This window comes from Sus scrofa, chromosome 10 (assembly GCF_054392235.1).
Source record: "Sus scrofa isolate SSC_HxYL_T2T_F1_AM1 chromosome 10, Sscrofa_HxYL_maternal_Yorkshire_Landrace_v2.0, whole genome shotgun sequence".
NCBI lineage: Eukaryota > Metazoa > Chordata > Mammalia > Artiodactyla > Suidae > Sus > Sus scrofa.
The window spans coordinates 34104738-34120892 of NC_139392.1; the positions used below are offsets into that span (position 1 = coordinate 34104738).

The following is a 16155-nucleotide window of genomic DNA, read 5'->3' on the forward strand; positions in this document are numbered from 1 at the left end:
ATCTGTGAGATGGATGTGAATACGCACATATGAGGCTGCCTTTTGCAGTTTCACTCTGAAGCCCTTTTGGCCAGTGTGGGAGGTTTTCATAAGGTCTTAGCCTGCTGTGCTCTGAGATTCTGAGATGGTTGTTAGAAGACAAAGCAAATCAGCTCTATGCATCAGGAGAGCAATGGACCCACAATTTTTACAGTCAGAGAAGCACAAACTCTATACAGTCCTGTTGAATGAATTCCTATCATCCTCCTAATTTAGAGGAAGTCCTTTTTGCTTTCCTAGTGGGAAATTTTGGTACGGGTCTGAGATATAGGTTTCCATCACATCAGGATGCAATTCAAGCAGAGGGCAAATAAGGGAAGCCCCTTTTGAAGTTTGCTTTTCTGACCTCCAAGTCAGAAGGAGCCTGGATCAGGAATCTGGACCAGGTGTTCTTATCTCTCATGTAGAGTTGCGGGAGCCTGCATGGTCATTTAAATGTTTTGATCTCAAATTTCTCAGCTATAAAATGAGGGGGAAATTATTTAGGTAACTTCAAAGAGTCCCTCCAGCAATAGCCATTCTGAAATTTCTGTTTCACTGAAAAGTTCCAGCTTCTACATCTTTGCATATTGTTTGGTAGTTTTCAACATAATTTTATAAAGATCCCATTTGATTTAAATTTTTTTTTGTAAGGGAGATAGGTGATTAAACTTTGTATTGAAAATACATTGCTGGGAGTGCCCATTGTGGCTCAGTGAGTTATAAACTGGACTAGTATCTATGAGGATGCAGGTTTGATCCCTGGCCTTCCTCTGTGAGCTAAGAATCCAGCTTTTCCATGAGCTATGGTGTAGCTCACATATGTGGGTCTGATCCAGTGTTGCTGCGGCTGTGACACAGGCCTCAGCTGCAACTCTGATTTGAGCCCTGGCCTGGGAACTTACATATGCCATGGGCATGGCCATAAAAAAATAAAAAATAAAAGTAATAAAGTAAAATAAAATATGTTGCTATTCAAATACGTGCTCCTGACACATTCAGACCTAGAACCTGCTGGCACAAATTCCCTAAGATGAGAAGTAATGTGGCTTTGACCAAAGATAGCTGAATACAAGGGGGATCAAAATGAAATAGTGGTTATCCAGACACATTTTTTATGGTGACTTTATAAAGTTGATGAAAGCAAGATTTTCCTTTAGCTAATCATCTTCAAAACAGAGAAACAAGCAGAACCCCCAAAACAGAGCCCTCCTCTCTTTATTCCTTGTTCCTTGCCTGGACTGAGGTTCACTTCTTCATAGGACTAAAGATCATATTGCTGGTAAAAGAAGATAGTCCTCTTGCACTGTCCTGACCTCACTCAGCCAGCAGCCTCTTCTCCATCTTCTGCTTCACTTAGTACCTGGCTCTTCCTCTCTGTCCCCAAATGCTGAAAAAGTCCCAAGGGCCTTTGAGAATGTAAGTGAAGATTAGTCCACACAGATGATCTGGACTCCAGATTGTGATTGAGCCACAGCAGGGGGGTGGAGGTGAATGGACTATGCAGTGTTTCTGAAAAGATTGTTTTCAAGTTACTTCTGCTAACATTGGATGTTCATAAAGTGACCGTGAAAATGAATTCCACCGAACTGCTATCCTGATCTCACGGTGTGGGTGCAAAGCGACCTCGAATGTTAAACACTCTGTAAATGGTGCAGTTCTCTATATGGGGAAACAGTTTTGATGTTGCTCTAAAGCTGTTGATGATAGAAAGGCAAGGGAAGTTGATTTTTGATTAACTCTTTAAATTTTTTTTAAAATTGAAGGATAGCTGATTTATAATGTGTGAGTTTCTGGTGACAGTAAAGTGATTCAGATATATATATATATATAACATATATATAGATATCAAACATATTAATATATGTATATTATACCTACATGATAAATATTGCTATATATGTGTTAGTTTCTGGTGACAGTAAAGTGATTCATATATATATGAATCACACACATACTGTTTCAGATTCTTTTATGTTGTAGGTTATTACAAGATATTGAATCTGGTTCCCTGTGCTATACTCTAGGTCCTTATTTTTTATCTATTTATTTATAATAGTATGTTTCTGTTAATCCCAAACTCCTATTTATTCTTGCCCCTACCTTTCCCTTTTGATAACTGTAAGTTGGTTTTCTATGTCTGTAAGTCTAATTCTGTTTTGTCAATACGTTCATTTGTATCATTGTAAAATTTTATGTGTTTTTTGTCTTTTTTGGGGCCCCACCTGTGGCATATGGAAGTTCCAAGGCTAGGGGTTGGGAACCTATACCACAGCCACAGCCATGCCAGATTTGAGCTGCATCTGTGACGTACACCATAGCTCATGGCAGTGCCAGAACCTTAACCCACTGAGCAAGGCCAGGGATCAAACCCAGGTCCTCATGGATACTAGTTGGGTTCGTTACTCTTAGCCATGACCAGAACTCTGTTCATATCAGTTTTTTAGATCCCACACATATGTTATCATATGGTATTTGTCTTTCTCTTTCTGACTTATTGTGTGATATCTCTAGTTGCATACATTTTGCTGAGAATGGCATTTTCTCATTCTTTTTTATGGCAGTGACATAGTATTCCAGTGTGTGTGTGTGTGTGTGTGTGTGTGTGTGTGTGTGTTTATGTACCACATCTTTATCTCTTCATCTGTCGATGGACATTTAGGTTGCTTCCATGTCTTGGCTATCATAAATAGTTCTGCTGTGAGCATAGGGGTGCATGTATCTTTTCAAATTACAGTTTTCTCCAGATATTTGCCCAGGAGTGGGATTGCTAGATCATATGTAATCATATTTTGAGTTTGGTAAGGACTCTCCCTACTGTTTTGCATAGTGGCTGCACCATTTTACATTTCCACCAACAGTATAGGAGGGTCCCATTTTTTCCACACCGTCGCCGTCATTTATTTTGTGTGGAATTGTTAATAATGGCTATTCTTACTGGAATGAGGTAATACTGCGCTGCAGTTTTGATTGCATTTTTCTAATAATTGGTGATGTGAAAGACATTTGATTTTTTTAAAACAACAACAACAACAAATAATCACAAGTATTTTGAAAATATGTTCTTGGAATTTTTAAAATTTAATCATGAGTTGTCTTCTGGGCCACTTCAGTCTGAGTGCTTGTGCTTTGAGTGGTTGCTACTGATTTTTACCAAAAAGAGAGTAGAAATTATGGGATTTGGAAGAGATCTTATAAATCATCTAGCTGTCTCATTCAGTGATAAGATGTTAAAATCTGGAAAGATGGAGTTACCCATCTAGGGTCACAGAACTAGCTTGACAGGGAATGTCGTTATACTCGATAAGACTTTGCGCTTGAAAAGAGCCACATTTTCAATGTATCAATGAGTTTTTACACTTATCCACAGCTTCTTCAAATCTTTTCTCAACTGATAATCCTAAAGTTTATATCAACTGTGAAATTTCCATGCCACCATCTTCCCTTCTCCTTCCCCATTGATGGAAGAAATCCTCAATTTTTTCTGATGGTTTTCTGGGCTTACTTTATTTTCAATAGATAAAGGTTTATTCTGTTTCCCCCTGTTATAATATCACAATCTGGAATAGTTTTATTATGTGGCTGGGCATGCTTTTATAGAGCAGTAGCATGAGACTGGAGTGAAATCGCATTATGAGTTCACATTGTTATCAGTTTTATTGGAGCTGAAACTGAGTGAAAGGATTTAGGAATAATTGGGTAATCAAAGTGAATTAAATAAAGAGGGGAAAAATATCAGTTCTGGCATCAAATGGGGAGTGCTATGACTGCCACATCTGTGGTCTTTATCCATTTTAATCAAGTCAAAATTATGCTATTAAGACTTATTCTTGCTGTGTTTACTTGCTCAGACATAGCAGACTTTATATTCATCTCTGGTTATTTCTTGAAACATTAAAACATTCTCCCTGTTTCTAGGGAAATGTTTCCTAGCCTGATTACTATCCAAATATGCCAAGTTGCTGTTGTATTTATATAAGTGTGTATGCAATGTTCTCCTGTAGATTCTGGATAATGGAATCCAGAATGCTGAGTTTTCAAGCCAGCTAGATAAATCCTGTGTTGCCCCAACTTGTTGTGTCTTCAGAAAACTAGGTTTAAGGGGTATCTTGTTAGTATAAATTTGCTGTGACAAATAGTATGGCATACTATTGGTATAGCAGGAATATCACTATAGTAACATAGTAACATAAATATTCCTCTAGTAATATAGTAAATATTACTATAGTAACTAGCCTAGTCTTACTGTAAAGAAAGTACAGTTTCTTTACTGTATTTCCCAGGAGATACCGTGCTTTCATTGAAAAATCTGTTTAGCCTAATAAATGGTAACAGTAGTCAGCTTCCCTTCCCCCCCCCAATACCTCTTAAATATGCCAAGTGATAATGCACTGAATTATGGAATGACATAGCACTAAATTCACAGACAAAACTAATTGAGAAACCTTTGATTTCCTTTGTTAGATTTTTTTGGTGGGTTGTCTCTTACTGGAAAATCCATCTGAAACCTGTTATTTGGCTCTGCATCCTGACTCCATAAATCTTAGAATCCTCAGTATTTTCTGCTTGGCTCTGGTTTGATGCATTGGTGCCCAGGAATGTTCACATCCTTGTGCCCGGATCAGGGGGTGCCTGATTGCTCACTCAGAGTGTGCCCTGGAGAGGTTTCCTCCAGGAACAGGCTGGGCTCCTGGCCTTAAAACCAAAGGCCAGAGCTGTCAGGGTACTGAAAGCAGACAGCCCTCCCATTTCTCCTCCAAGCTTGGGTCTTTGTTTGTTTTAATGATTTTTATTTTTTCCATTATAGCTGGTATACAGTGTCCTGTCAATTTTCTACTCTACAGCCAAGTGACCCAGTCACACATACATACATACATTCTCATTCTCACATTATCATGCTCCATCACAAGTGACTAGATAGAGTTCCCAGTGCCATATGCAGGATCTCCTTGCTTATCCATTCCAAAGGCAATAGTTGGCATCTATTCACCCCAGATTCCCAGTCAAGCTTGGCTCTTACTTTAAAGAAATCAGAGTTCGGTTCTCTGGGTGTTTGTGTGCTACTATTGACTGTTTTACGTCTTAACTGTTTGGCCAAGAGAAGGACTCTAGACAGATTTGATGTTGCTTCCTTGTTTAGCAGTCATTTTCAAAGATACTTAATTCTAGGGAAAGTTAGGATAAAAAATGAGCTGGAATGTTTGGGAATATTAAGGTGGCTCTAAGAAATTAGGAGATTGCCTCTTTATGAAGTTGTATGTATTCATTCTTTAAGGAGCTGTTTGAATATAATAACATAACAGCTTACATATATTTATGATGCACTTACCATGAGCTAACCATTTGTTTACTTTTATTTACATCTCACTTGACTTTCATAATAGCCCTAGATGTAGGCAGTATCTTTAGAAGACCCATTTTAGATCTAACACAACACAGAGAGGTTGAGAAACTTACCCAAGTTTACACAGCTAGGCAGTGGGAAAGTCAGGACTCAAAGCACACAGTCTCAGCCCTTAAGCACCCACTGGGTTATTTGCAGTAAATGTATATTTTCACACAGACCAACAGGGAAGTATATTTAAAGCAGTGGTTTTCAAATCTTTTTGATGGACCATGGAAAGAAGTACATTGCTGACTAGCATGTGTGCACAAAAAAAACTCATAAAACCACACAAAAGAGCACTCACCCTTGCCACAGAGGATGCCCTCTGACTTTTCCTTTCTATTTCATTTCTAAAAAGTGCTGCTGGGGACCCTGAAAATTGATTTTCTGACCTAATATAAGGCCACAGCTTGCAGATCAAACTTTCCAGGACCTGGATGTAGGCAGCTCAGCAGGAAGCCTGAGGTCATAGCATCCTCTGAGTCAGTGCCCCTTAGCTCCTCCCCGAAGTGATAGCACTGTTTGTGGATGGACTGAATATAGACACAGATTGTAATTTTCCTTTCCCCAACTCTACTATTTTCAGATATCCTCTCCCTTTATTCCTTTTCCTTTTTTGAAAACAAAAAGCTGTAATTTTACCAAAGCTGGTGATGATTTAGCGTGGAACAGAGACGGCCAAGAAACGCTGACTAATGATCTTGATGTGGAGACCCAGGTTACAAATGAATCTTTGTAAAGCACATCACTTTTTCCCATTTTATTTGTTTATTTATTTATTTTTTGGGGTGCACCTGCAGCATATGGAAGTTCCCAGGCTAGGGGTTGAATCAGAGCTACAGCTGCCGGCCTACAGCACAGCCACAGTGATACCAGAACCAAACTGTCTCTACAACCCCTGTGTCTATGACCCAAGCCGTGTCTATGACCCACACCAGAGCTCATGGCAACACCGGATCCCTAACCCACTGAGCAAGGCCAGGGATGGAACCTGTGTCCTCATGGATACTAGTCAGGTTCTGAACCTGATGGGCCACAATTGGAACTCCTCCCATTGATTCTGATGTTCATTTTCATAGTGTGCAATTGTTAAATTGATGTCTCCACTGCATTCTGACTCTGGGACCACCTCTTCTTCCAGTGAGGGCCTTCTTTGGCCCACTTTGGGTTTTCTTCTCCAGGTGGGTTCATTTGGAATGAGCTTCCCTACTCTTCCATCTCCATGAGAGTTGAGGCATTCCAGGCAGTCTAGGGGCCCAGTTCACTCAGTCTTTCTGGAATTTCTTGGAAATTTTTTGGCAGCCCTTAAACTGTCTATCATGGAGTAGGGGATCCTCTGAATGTTTGAGCCTGATGTTACCTTAGGACAGACCTGCAGAATAGAACTTCTCAACAGTCTCAGGCTCAGAAACAACACTACAGTATGACATCATCCTGAAGTCATGTCAGGAGCCTCCGGTGGGCTGACAAGTTACTGTGGACCAGCCCCAAAGTGTGGTTGGCTGCAAGGCAGCCAGAAACTTCTGGCATGTCAAGTAGTTCTATGTTATCAAGTCACCCACAGCCAGAACCATTGTGTTTTAAATACCAATATTAGAGAATTGACTCTTTGCCAAATAGGTTTTGCCTAATGTAATTTCTTTAATATTACCTCTTTCTGTCTCTTCTTCTTGTTGCTGATACCTTGTGACAGATACAATACCAGCTCACACCATTTCTGGAATGATAATATTAATGTGTGCACTCATTAAAGGAATAAATTGGGGTTCCCGATGTGGCTCAGCAGAAATTGAATCTGACTAGTATCCATGAGGACACGGGTTCTACCCCTGGCCTTGCTCAGTGAGTTAAGGATCTGGCATTGCCATAAGCTGTGGTGTCGGTGGCACTTGTAGCTCAGATCCAGTGTTGCTGTGGCTGTGGTGTAGGTTGGCAGCTGCAGCTCTGATTCTACCCCTAGCCTGGGAACGTCTATGTGCTGCAGGTGTGGCCCTAAAAAGAAAAAAAAAGTAGAAATAATAAAGAATAAGTTAAGATAGTAGTAAGAGCAAGGGGTTTTTGAGATGGTGGGGGAGGTTGAGGTGTGGTGTGTGTTGGCAGAAAGGAGATGGTCAAGGGGCCCCGAGTCATCAGCCTCTCAGGACCTTCCCAATGCTTTTTAGTTGGTGCTAATTTAACAAGCCCAGAGGATGAAACTTTTAGAATCTTTCCAAATAGGAAATATTTTTTGGAAGATTATTCTCTCATCCAAGAGAATAGTTCCCTTTCTGGTATGAAGGCTTGTTGAGGAATAGATATTTTAGTGGTTAGGTGGTTGGAAAGAAACTTGGTCTGTATTGCTGGTGATGAGAAAAAGATAGATTTCAGCCTAAGGCAGCTGGAATTGGATGTTCACTTTTAGTGGGGTCAAGAGGGACTTACTCAAGTTTTCTGCCTGCTTCTCTCTCTGTTCTTTTACCCTTGAGGGCAATACACACTCTGCTCTCCAGGACTAATTCCATTTCATGGCACTGATACCTGGGGTTAGGTTGTGACCTCCTCAAGAGCATATTTTTAAATTTTTTATCTTTAGGGCCACACCTGTGGCACATGGAAGGTCCAAGGCTAGGGACTGAATCAGAACTGTAGCCACTGGGCTACAACACAGCCATAGCAACACAGGATCCAAACCACATCTGTGACCTACACCCCAGCTCATGGCAACGCTGGATCTGTAACCCACTGAGTGAGGCCAGGGATTGAACTCACATCCTCATGGATACTAGTTGGGTTCTTAACCCACTGGGCCACACCAGAACTCCTCAAAGTGTCTTCCATCACCAGAAATGCTCTGCAGATCCCCACTATGGTCAGTGGATGTCTCGTGTCTGACTGCCTGGATTCTTGAACATTCTGTGGACAAGAAAGTTTCCCCAGCCCCTTGATGCTGAGAATGAGCATTGGGGGAACCATGAAGATCATTAACTATTTCGTCATTGCTATTGGCTCAGTCCTGTTTTAATGGATATGGGGTCTCAAGCGTATTTGCAGATCTTCTTTCCCTCAAAGAGACTGTGATGTCATGATGATTTGAGTCACAGACATGAAGTAGGACAGAAAAAAGCAAAGTGGGACAATGTGGTCAGGGGTAGGAGCACCAGATTGTGAGTGGGAGTCCCAGGCTTTGGTTCCAGCTCTGTGATTAGCCATAGGACTGGCCGGACTCACATTTGACCTCTACAGGCCTCCACTTCCTCCACTGGGAGACAAAGAGGTCAGACCAGGGACCTCTAAGCTGGACTCCAATGGTGTGAGACAGGGGTGCTGTGGGAGGAACTGACAGGGGTTCTCTCAGGAGAGGTGGGGGGAGGCTTAGGGCTTGCTCTAAATTCCAGTTAAAATCAGCCAGTGTGGCTGTTTCAACTTCAGCAGGGGCTCCCTTTCCTCACTAGCCCCGGGACCCTCTCACTAAGTTAATGCATAAAAAATCAATTATGTGTATCTATATTCTGTTTCTTCCCCAAAAATATTCATATAGCAGTTTACAGAGAGACGGAAAGCCAGCTCTAGTTCTAAATTGATTTGGCTACATTTGATACACTCTTCCTTTCGAGGATATTACTTTTCAGTTATAATAAGCCAAAAGATCGCTTTTCACACCTCTTTCATTTTTATGATTCTTTGAAAAGACTTCTTATGTTGCTCACAGTAAAACTGGCTGGTGTGTTTCAGCAACCTCAGAAGTCATCAAAGCAGAAGTGTCAGGACCTCATAAGGAGACTGAGGCGTGTGCATTTCTCTGTGTGTGAAGACAGGGATTCTCAGCCCCACTGAGGACTAGTGCATATTCCAAGCCTACCTTTGACTCATTCCTGGGCTCATAAACACTGGGCAGGAAAATCAATGCCAGTGACGGGGAGGCCAGCACGTAGGAGGGTGACACATGCTGAGAATGCACCAGAGGGGACTTTAGCTGGGACTCCACACCAGGCTGCTCAGAACACAGGGCCCAGTCACTGCCCCACCCACCCACCCCACAACCCCCTCTGCCTCAGCCTGCTGCCTCAGTGCGCTTCTTACCTGAACTCAAGGGTCCAGAGAGAAATAGCATCCTCTTGAGTATGGGGACAGTCACTGTTTACATCACATTTTTTTTCTTTTTATGGCCACACCTGCAGCATAGGGAGGTTCCCAGGCTAGGGGTCAAATCAGAGCTACAGCTACCAGCCTACACCACAGCCACAGCAACACCAGATCTAAGCTGCATCTGTGAGCTACACCACACCTACACTGGCCAAGGATCAAACCCGCATCCTCATGTATCCTAGTTGGGTTTGTTAACCACTGAGCCACAAAGGGAACTCCCTCACATCATATTTATAAAGTGTTTGGATAAGCAATGAGGTCCTAATGTACAGCACAGGTAGCTATGTCCAATCTCTTCAGCTAGAACATGATGGAAGATAGCATGAAAAAGAAAAGAATTTACATATAGGTATGACTGGATCACTTTGCTGTGCAACAGAAGTTGAACATTATCAATCAACTAAACTTTAATAAAAAATTAAAAAATATGGAGTGCCAACGTGGCTCAGTGGAAACGAATCTAACTAGCATCCATGAGGTTGTAGGTTTGATCCCTGGCCTCACTCAGAGGGTTAAGGATCCAGCATGGCCATGAGCTGTGGTGTAGGTTGAAGATGCGGCTTGGATCTGGCATTGGCGTGGCTGTGTCATAGGCCAGAGGCTACTGCTTAGATTTGACTCCTAGCCTGGGACCCTAGCAGGTGTGGCCCTGAAAAAAAGTTTTAAATATTTAATAGGTAAAAACAAGAAAAAAAACCCCTTTGCAATAATTGCTCAAGTACATATACCTAAAATATAAAGTGATTGGAAAGAGATTCAGGAATGAACAATATAAACATGTTAAAAAAATGCATGAATTAGGAAGACTGTATTAGTCTGGGTTCCCCAGAGAAAAGAAAACCAACAGGACATAGGCCACTTGCATGTGCTATAGGGAATGGACCAACACAATTACAGAGGCCAGGCAGTCCGAGATCTCCAGCCTGGAGACCCAAGAGAGCCAAGGATGTCAGTCCGGTCAAAGTCCAAAGGCCTGAGGACCAGGAAAGCCGATGGTGTAAGTCCCTCCTGAGTCTGAAGGCAGGAGAAGATCAAAGTGCCCTCTCAAAGACAGGAGAGAGCAAGAATTCTTTCTACTTCCCTTTTAGAGTCAGGCAGTCCATCGACTGATTGGGTGAGGCTCACCACATTAGGGAGGGCAATCCACTTTACTCCATCTGCCCACTCCCAAGTACATCTCATCCAGGAACACCCCCACCAACACAGCCAGACTAAAGCTTTGACCAAATATCTTCCCATGTCCTAGTCCATGGGACACATAAAATGAACCATCATGTATACAGATGTTGCACTCTGCAGTGAACTTTGTGGGAACTGTTAGGGGATCCTGCTTGCAAGGGCTTATTAAAATGGAATGTTCCCTTTTCATTTTTTTAAATGATTTTTATTTTTTCCATTATAGTTCATTTACAATGTTCTGTCAATTTTCTACTATACAGCCAAGTGACCCAGTCACACATACATATATACATTCTTTTTCTCACATTATCATGCTCCATCATAAGTGACTAGATATACTTCCCAGTGCTGTACAGCAGGACCTCATTGCTTATCCATTCCAAGGGCAATAGTTTGCATCTATGAACCCCAGATTCCCAGTCCACCACCCTCCCTTCCCCTCCCCCTTTGAGAACTAGAAGTCTATTCTCCAAGTCCATGGTTTTCTTTTCTGTGGAAACGTTTATTTGTGCTGTATGTTAGATTCCAGATATAAGTGATATCATATGGTATTTGTCTTTCTCTGTCTGACTTACTTCACTTAGTATGAGAGTCTCTAGTTCCAACCATGTTGCTGCGAATGACATTATTTTGTTCTTTTTTATGACTGAGTAGTATTCCATTGGTATATATACCACTTCTTCATTTATTCATCTCTTGGTTCATGGTTGTTTCCATGTCTTGGCTATTGCGAATGGTGCTGCAGTGAACATACAGTTGCATGTGTGTTTTTCAAGGAACGTTTTTTCTGGATATGTGCTGAAGAGTGGGATTGCTGGGTCCTATGGTAGTTCTATATTTAGTTTTCTGAGGTACTGCCATACTGTTTTCCATAGAGGTTGTATCAATTTATATTCCCACAGCAGTGTAAGAGGGTTCCCTTTTCTCCACACCATCTCTAGCATTTGTTACTTGTGAACTTATTAATGATGGCCATTCTGACTGGTGTGAGGTGGAATGTTCCCTTTCCCAGAAACATATTGGAAATAATTCTGGATAAATACATTTAGAATGGATAAGCAATGAGAGCAATGAGGTCCTGGTATACAGCACAGGGATCTATATCCAGTCTCTTGAGATAGAACATGATAGAAGGTAATATGAGAATAAGAATGTGTGTGTATATATATATATGGCTGGGTCACTGTGCTGTACAGCAGAAATTGGCAGAAATAAGAAAAGAATTCTCTTTTCTCCAAGCCATGGCTACTAAGCTCTAAAGCATATGTAGAATTTGAAGAATTGGAGTGAAAGCAATTGAGAGGAGTTCCTGCTGTGGCTTAGAGAGTTAAGAACCTGACATAGTGTCTGTGAGGATGCGGGTTCAATCCCTGGACTCGCTCACTGCATTAACAATCTAGCGTTGCCACAAGCTATAGGGTCGGTGGCTCAGAACCATGGCCATGCCCTGGCCGTGGTGTGGGCTGGCAGCTGCAGCTGTGATTCAGCCCTTGGCCTGGGAACTTCCATATGCTCCAGGTATGGCCTAAAAAGCAAAAAGAAAGACAGCAATCAGCACCTCAGGACTCTGGTTCCTAGGATAAGAGTATTTGAGCAGGACTCCAAGCTGGAAGAGGATGGCGGCGGCTGCACTGAAGAGGTTTTTGTCCCAAAGCCCTGGGGAGGCGGGTGACGCTGAGGCCAGAAAGCCTGGCGTGTGGGCACTGTTGGGAGCCAGGACCTGTGTGCTGCTCCAAGACTATGCAGAGGCCTGAAGGGACGAGGCAGCGGCAGCGCAGGAGCATGGCCCAGGCAGGAAGCCCTGTACGTGGGGCTGCTGGGCGGTGCGGCAGCCTGCGGCGACCTAGCGCCAAGCGGGGCAACTTTTGAGGAGGCACTGCGGCTGCGCCAGGGCCTCTCCTGCTGCTGGCGCTTGCCACACGCAGCTGGGACTCCAAAGCATTTGTGCGGCGGCTGCTCTGGCTGCGGGGTCGCGGCTGCCTGTGCCACGTGAACATGGGCCTCTGCTCACTGGTGTACGAGGCACCCTTTGACGCCCAGTTCAGCCCTACCAGACCCGCTGCTGCTACCTGCATCCCCACTGGGCGGACTTCCCTGACCTGATCTTGGATGTGGGCTTCCTGGCCCACTGGTGGGTGCTGGGGATCCGGATGCACGACTGTGACATCAAGGATGACGAGTTCCTGCACCTGCCAGCACATCTGCGTGTTGTCGGGCCCCACCAGCTGCACTCAGAGGCCAAGGAGCGGCTCTTCCATGAGAAGTACAGGCCTGTAGCACTCACCGTGGATCAGGTGGAGCAGGCACTGTGGGAGGAGCAGGTCCTGCAGAAGCAGAAGAAGGACCAGCTCGCCCTGAGCCAAGCCAACCCACTGGCGCCCCTGGAAGTCGCTAGATGAAACCCTGCCAACCCAGGATTGTGTGGTTGGTGAGAATCAGCCTCAAATGTAGAGCGATGGAAATAAATTGTGTACGGTGATCTCTCCGTGGGTTTTCAAAAATTGAGGGCCTCTCTCTCGCCTGCTCCTTTTGAGTTGATGCTAATTCAGAGCCTCCTTGGTCTCAGAGTTGGGAAGAGCAGAGCAACATGCCTTGTAACACTTATCACTGCCGGAAGTAGGGAGGAGCCTTAGATGGAAATAAGCCTTTGCACTGGGCTTATTTCCCCCTCCCCCCCCTACTAAAGTATCACAATTGTTAGGTGACTCCCAAGCTCTCCTAAGAACTTTTAGATTTTCATTTTAAAATTTGAACTGAAATGTTTATCCCCTGTTTCCATGACTAGCATGTTTTTTAAAAAGTAATTTTAAAATAATTATGGTTTCAGAGGAGACTGGAAAAATAGGCATCCTGTGTATCTTCACCCAGCCTCCCCCAAATCATAACTTATGTAATCATTCCCAACCCAGGAAGTTAATATTGGTATGATTATTTGGATTTTATGACAAAACATTTTGCAAAAACAACCTCCCCCACCCCTATTTTTTAGGGCTACACCCATGACAGATGGAAGTCTCACAGTCTAGGGATTGCTGCAGCCACAGCAATGCAGGATCCAAGCAGCATCTTGTGATCTCTACTGCAGCTTGCTGCAATGCCAGATCCTTTAACCCACTGAGTGAAGCCAGGGATTGAACTCTCATCATCATGGATACCAGTTAGATTCTTAACCCATTGAGCCACAACAGGAACCCTCAAAACAACCTGCTTTGGAAGTTCCCATGTGGCACAGTGGGTTAATGATCTGGCATTGCCATAGCTGTGACACATAACATTGGTGTGGATTTGATCCTTGGCCAGGGACCTTCCAGATTCCACAGGTGTGGCCAGAAAAACCACTCAAAACCAAGCTGCTTTTACCATGCATGTACGGATACTGATGTTAAATGACTTGGAGGGACAAAGCATTTTCTGATCTGGAAATCAATATGGAATCATAGCTTCTGGTTATGTTTTACTTCAATAACCCTGAAAACACAGAATTCTATGGAAAGGATATGTTGGTATTCAGAGCTGGGTTATGGTAATCATACTTTTAAAACTAAAATACTAAAAGGAATGTCACTACCTCTGTCACCTATGTGACCTATAGCTAGTTAATAAACCAAGACATGAAATAACCAAAAAGAAAAAAGGAAAATAAAGTTTATTTGGGCAGTCCGCATTATTTTCCATCCTCTTCCCTAACACCTAAAGCAGCCCACCTCCTTAATGGATGTGTTATCTGATGGGGCTGATCATCCACATTACAGAAAGACATTAAGAGAACAGACCTACAGAAAAAGGACCCGTGCTGGGAGCTGATCCACCAGGGGGTGATTTGAAAAGTGGAGTCTGAGACTGTGGCAGGCCCTAGAAAATTACTACCTTGCTCAATGGGATTAGTTGTCCAAAAGGAAGAATATTTTCTTCTTGTACCATCCCATTTTCTGATTGCTCTCTTTTTACTGCTTGTTATTATTTCTCTCTTCTGAGCCAGGGGCTGGCCTCCATGGCTGGCAGCATCCTGATCATCAGCACTGTCCTGGGCACAGGAAGAGATCCAACGGCCAGCTATGGTGTTGTGAAAGCAGAGAAAGGGGTTGGTTGCTCTTTTGAAAAGGAAGGGAGAGAGTAGGATGGACAGGAGTTGGGGGTTGATAGATGCAAACTATTACATTTACAATGGATAAGCAATGAGGTCCTACTGTACAGCACAGAGATCTTTATCCAGTTTCTTGAGATGAACATGATAGAAGATATTATGAGAATAAGAACATCTATCTATCTATCTATCTATCTATGTATCTATGTATGTATGTATGTATGTATGTATCTATCTATCTATCTATCTATCTATCTATCTATATGACTGGGTCACTGTGCTGTACAGCAGAAATTGGCAGAACTGAAAATCAGTTATACTTTAAAAAAATAAAAATTACAAAAAGAAAAGAAAAGAATAAGCAAAGAAGGAGTACAGATTTGGGCTTGTCAGGAAATTCTGCTGCTCTCCCATAGTCATTTCGATGACACTGTCATCATTTATTTATGAGAGCTGGAGGCAATTTTCTGATGGATTCAGGGCTGCATCTTCAGCACTTTCTTGAATGTCTGTCCTCCTCTGACAGAGAACATCTCTGGCTGGGGACAGAGAGATGTAACAAGAAGAGGGGTGGAGCCTGGGCCCCTGCAGTCAGCATGGCTCCTCTGTGAGCAGGGTGCAGCTGTCCAAGAGGTGCCTGTGTGCTGGTTGGAAAGGAACAGATGTCCTGGCCAAATCCTTAGCATCAACCTGCCTTGGGTGCTTCCCTGAGTGGAGAGGGAGGAGGAGGACTGGGTGTTTGAGGATATGGATTGGAAGGTTATAAAAATCTAAGAAACACAGTCTACTGAGGCTGAGAGAAGAGAGGAAGGTGAGAGGTCATTAGGAGAGAGTGTGTTTGTGATGGGGGAGAGTGTTCACACCCTCTTTGTCTGTGGCGCACATCAGCTTCTGGGAATATCAGAGCCATAGTTGTGAATCTTTGTTGGGATGAGGTAGGAATGGTAGCCTGATGAGCCCAGCAGAGCATGTGGCGCCATCTACTCATCCACCCACCCACCCTTCAGCCATTCATCTTCTGTCCATCTGTTCATCCATCCACCCTCTTATCCTCTGTCCATCCATCTATTCTCCATCCATCCATCTATCCATCTATCATTTTTCCATCCATCTATCCATCCATCCATCCATCCACCCTCTTATCCTCTATCCATCCATCTATCCTCTATCCATCCACCCTCCTATCCTCCATCTATCCAGCCACTCACACACTTATCCTCTTATCCACCAATCTACTGATCCTCTGTCCATCCATCCACCCTCCTATCCTCTCTGCATCCATCCATATTTATCCATCCATCCATCCATCTACATCCATCCATCCATCCTCTATCCATCCATCCACTCACCCACCCACTTATCT

The 16155-nt window shown here is 43.2% G+C and overlaps 1 protein-coding gene and 2 pseudogenes across 1 annotated transcript in view; 2 read left to right on the forward strand and 1 right to left on the reverse strand.

The window, feature by feature from the left end:
* The window catches only part of LOC146398945 (uncharacterized), a 367324-nt gene that overhangs the window by 239468 nt on the left and 111701 nt on the right, over positions 1–16155 (reverse strand). The window lies entirely within an intron of this gene.
* Positions 12325–13107, forward strand: LOC146398951 (mitochondrial import inner membrane translocase subunit Tim29 pseudogene; annotated as a pseudogene).
* LOC146398952 (sushi domain-containing protein 4-like) overlaps positions 14700–16155 on the forward strand; it is a 60204-nt pseudogene continuing 58748 nt past the window's right edge.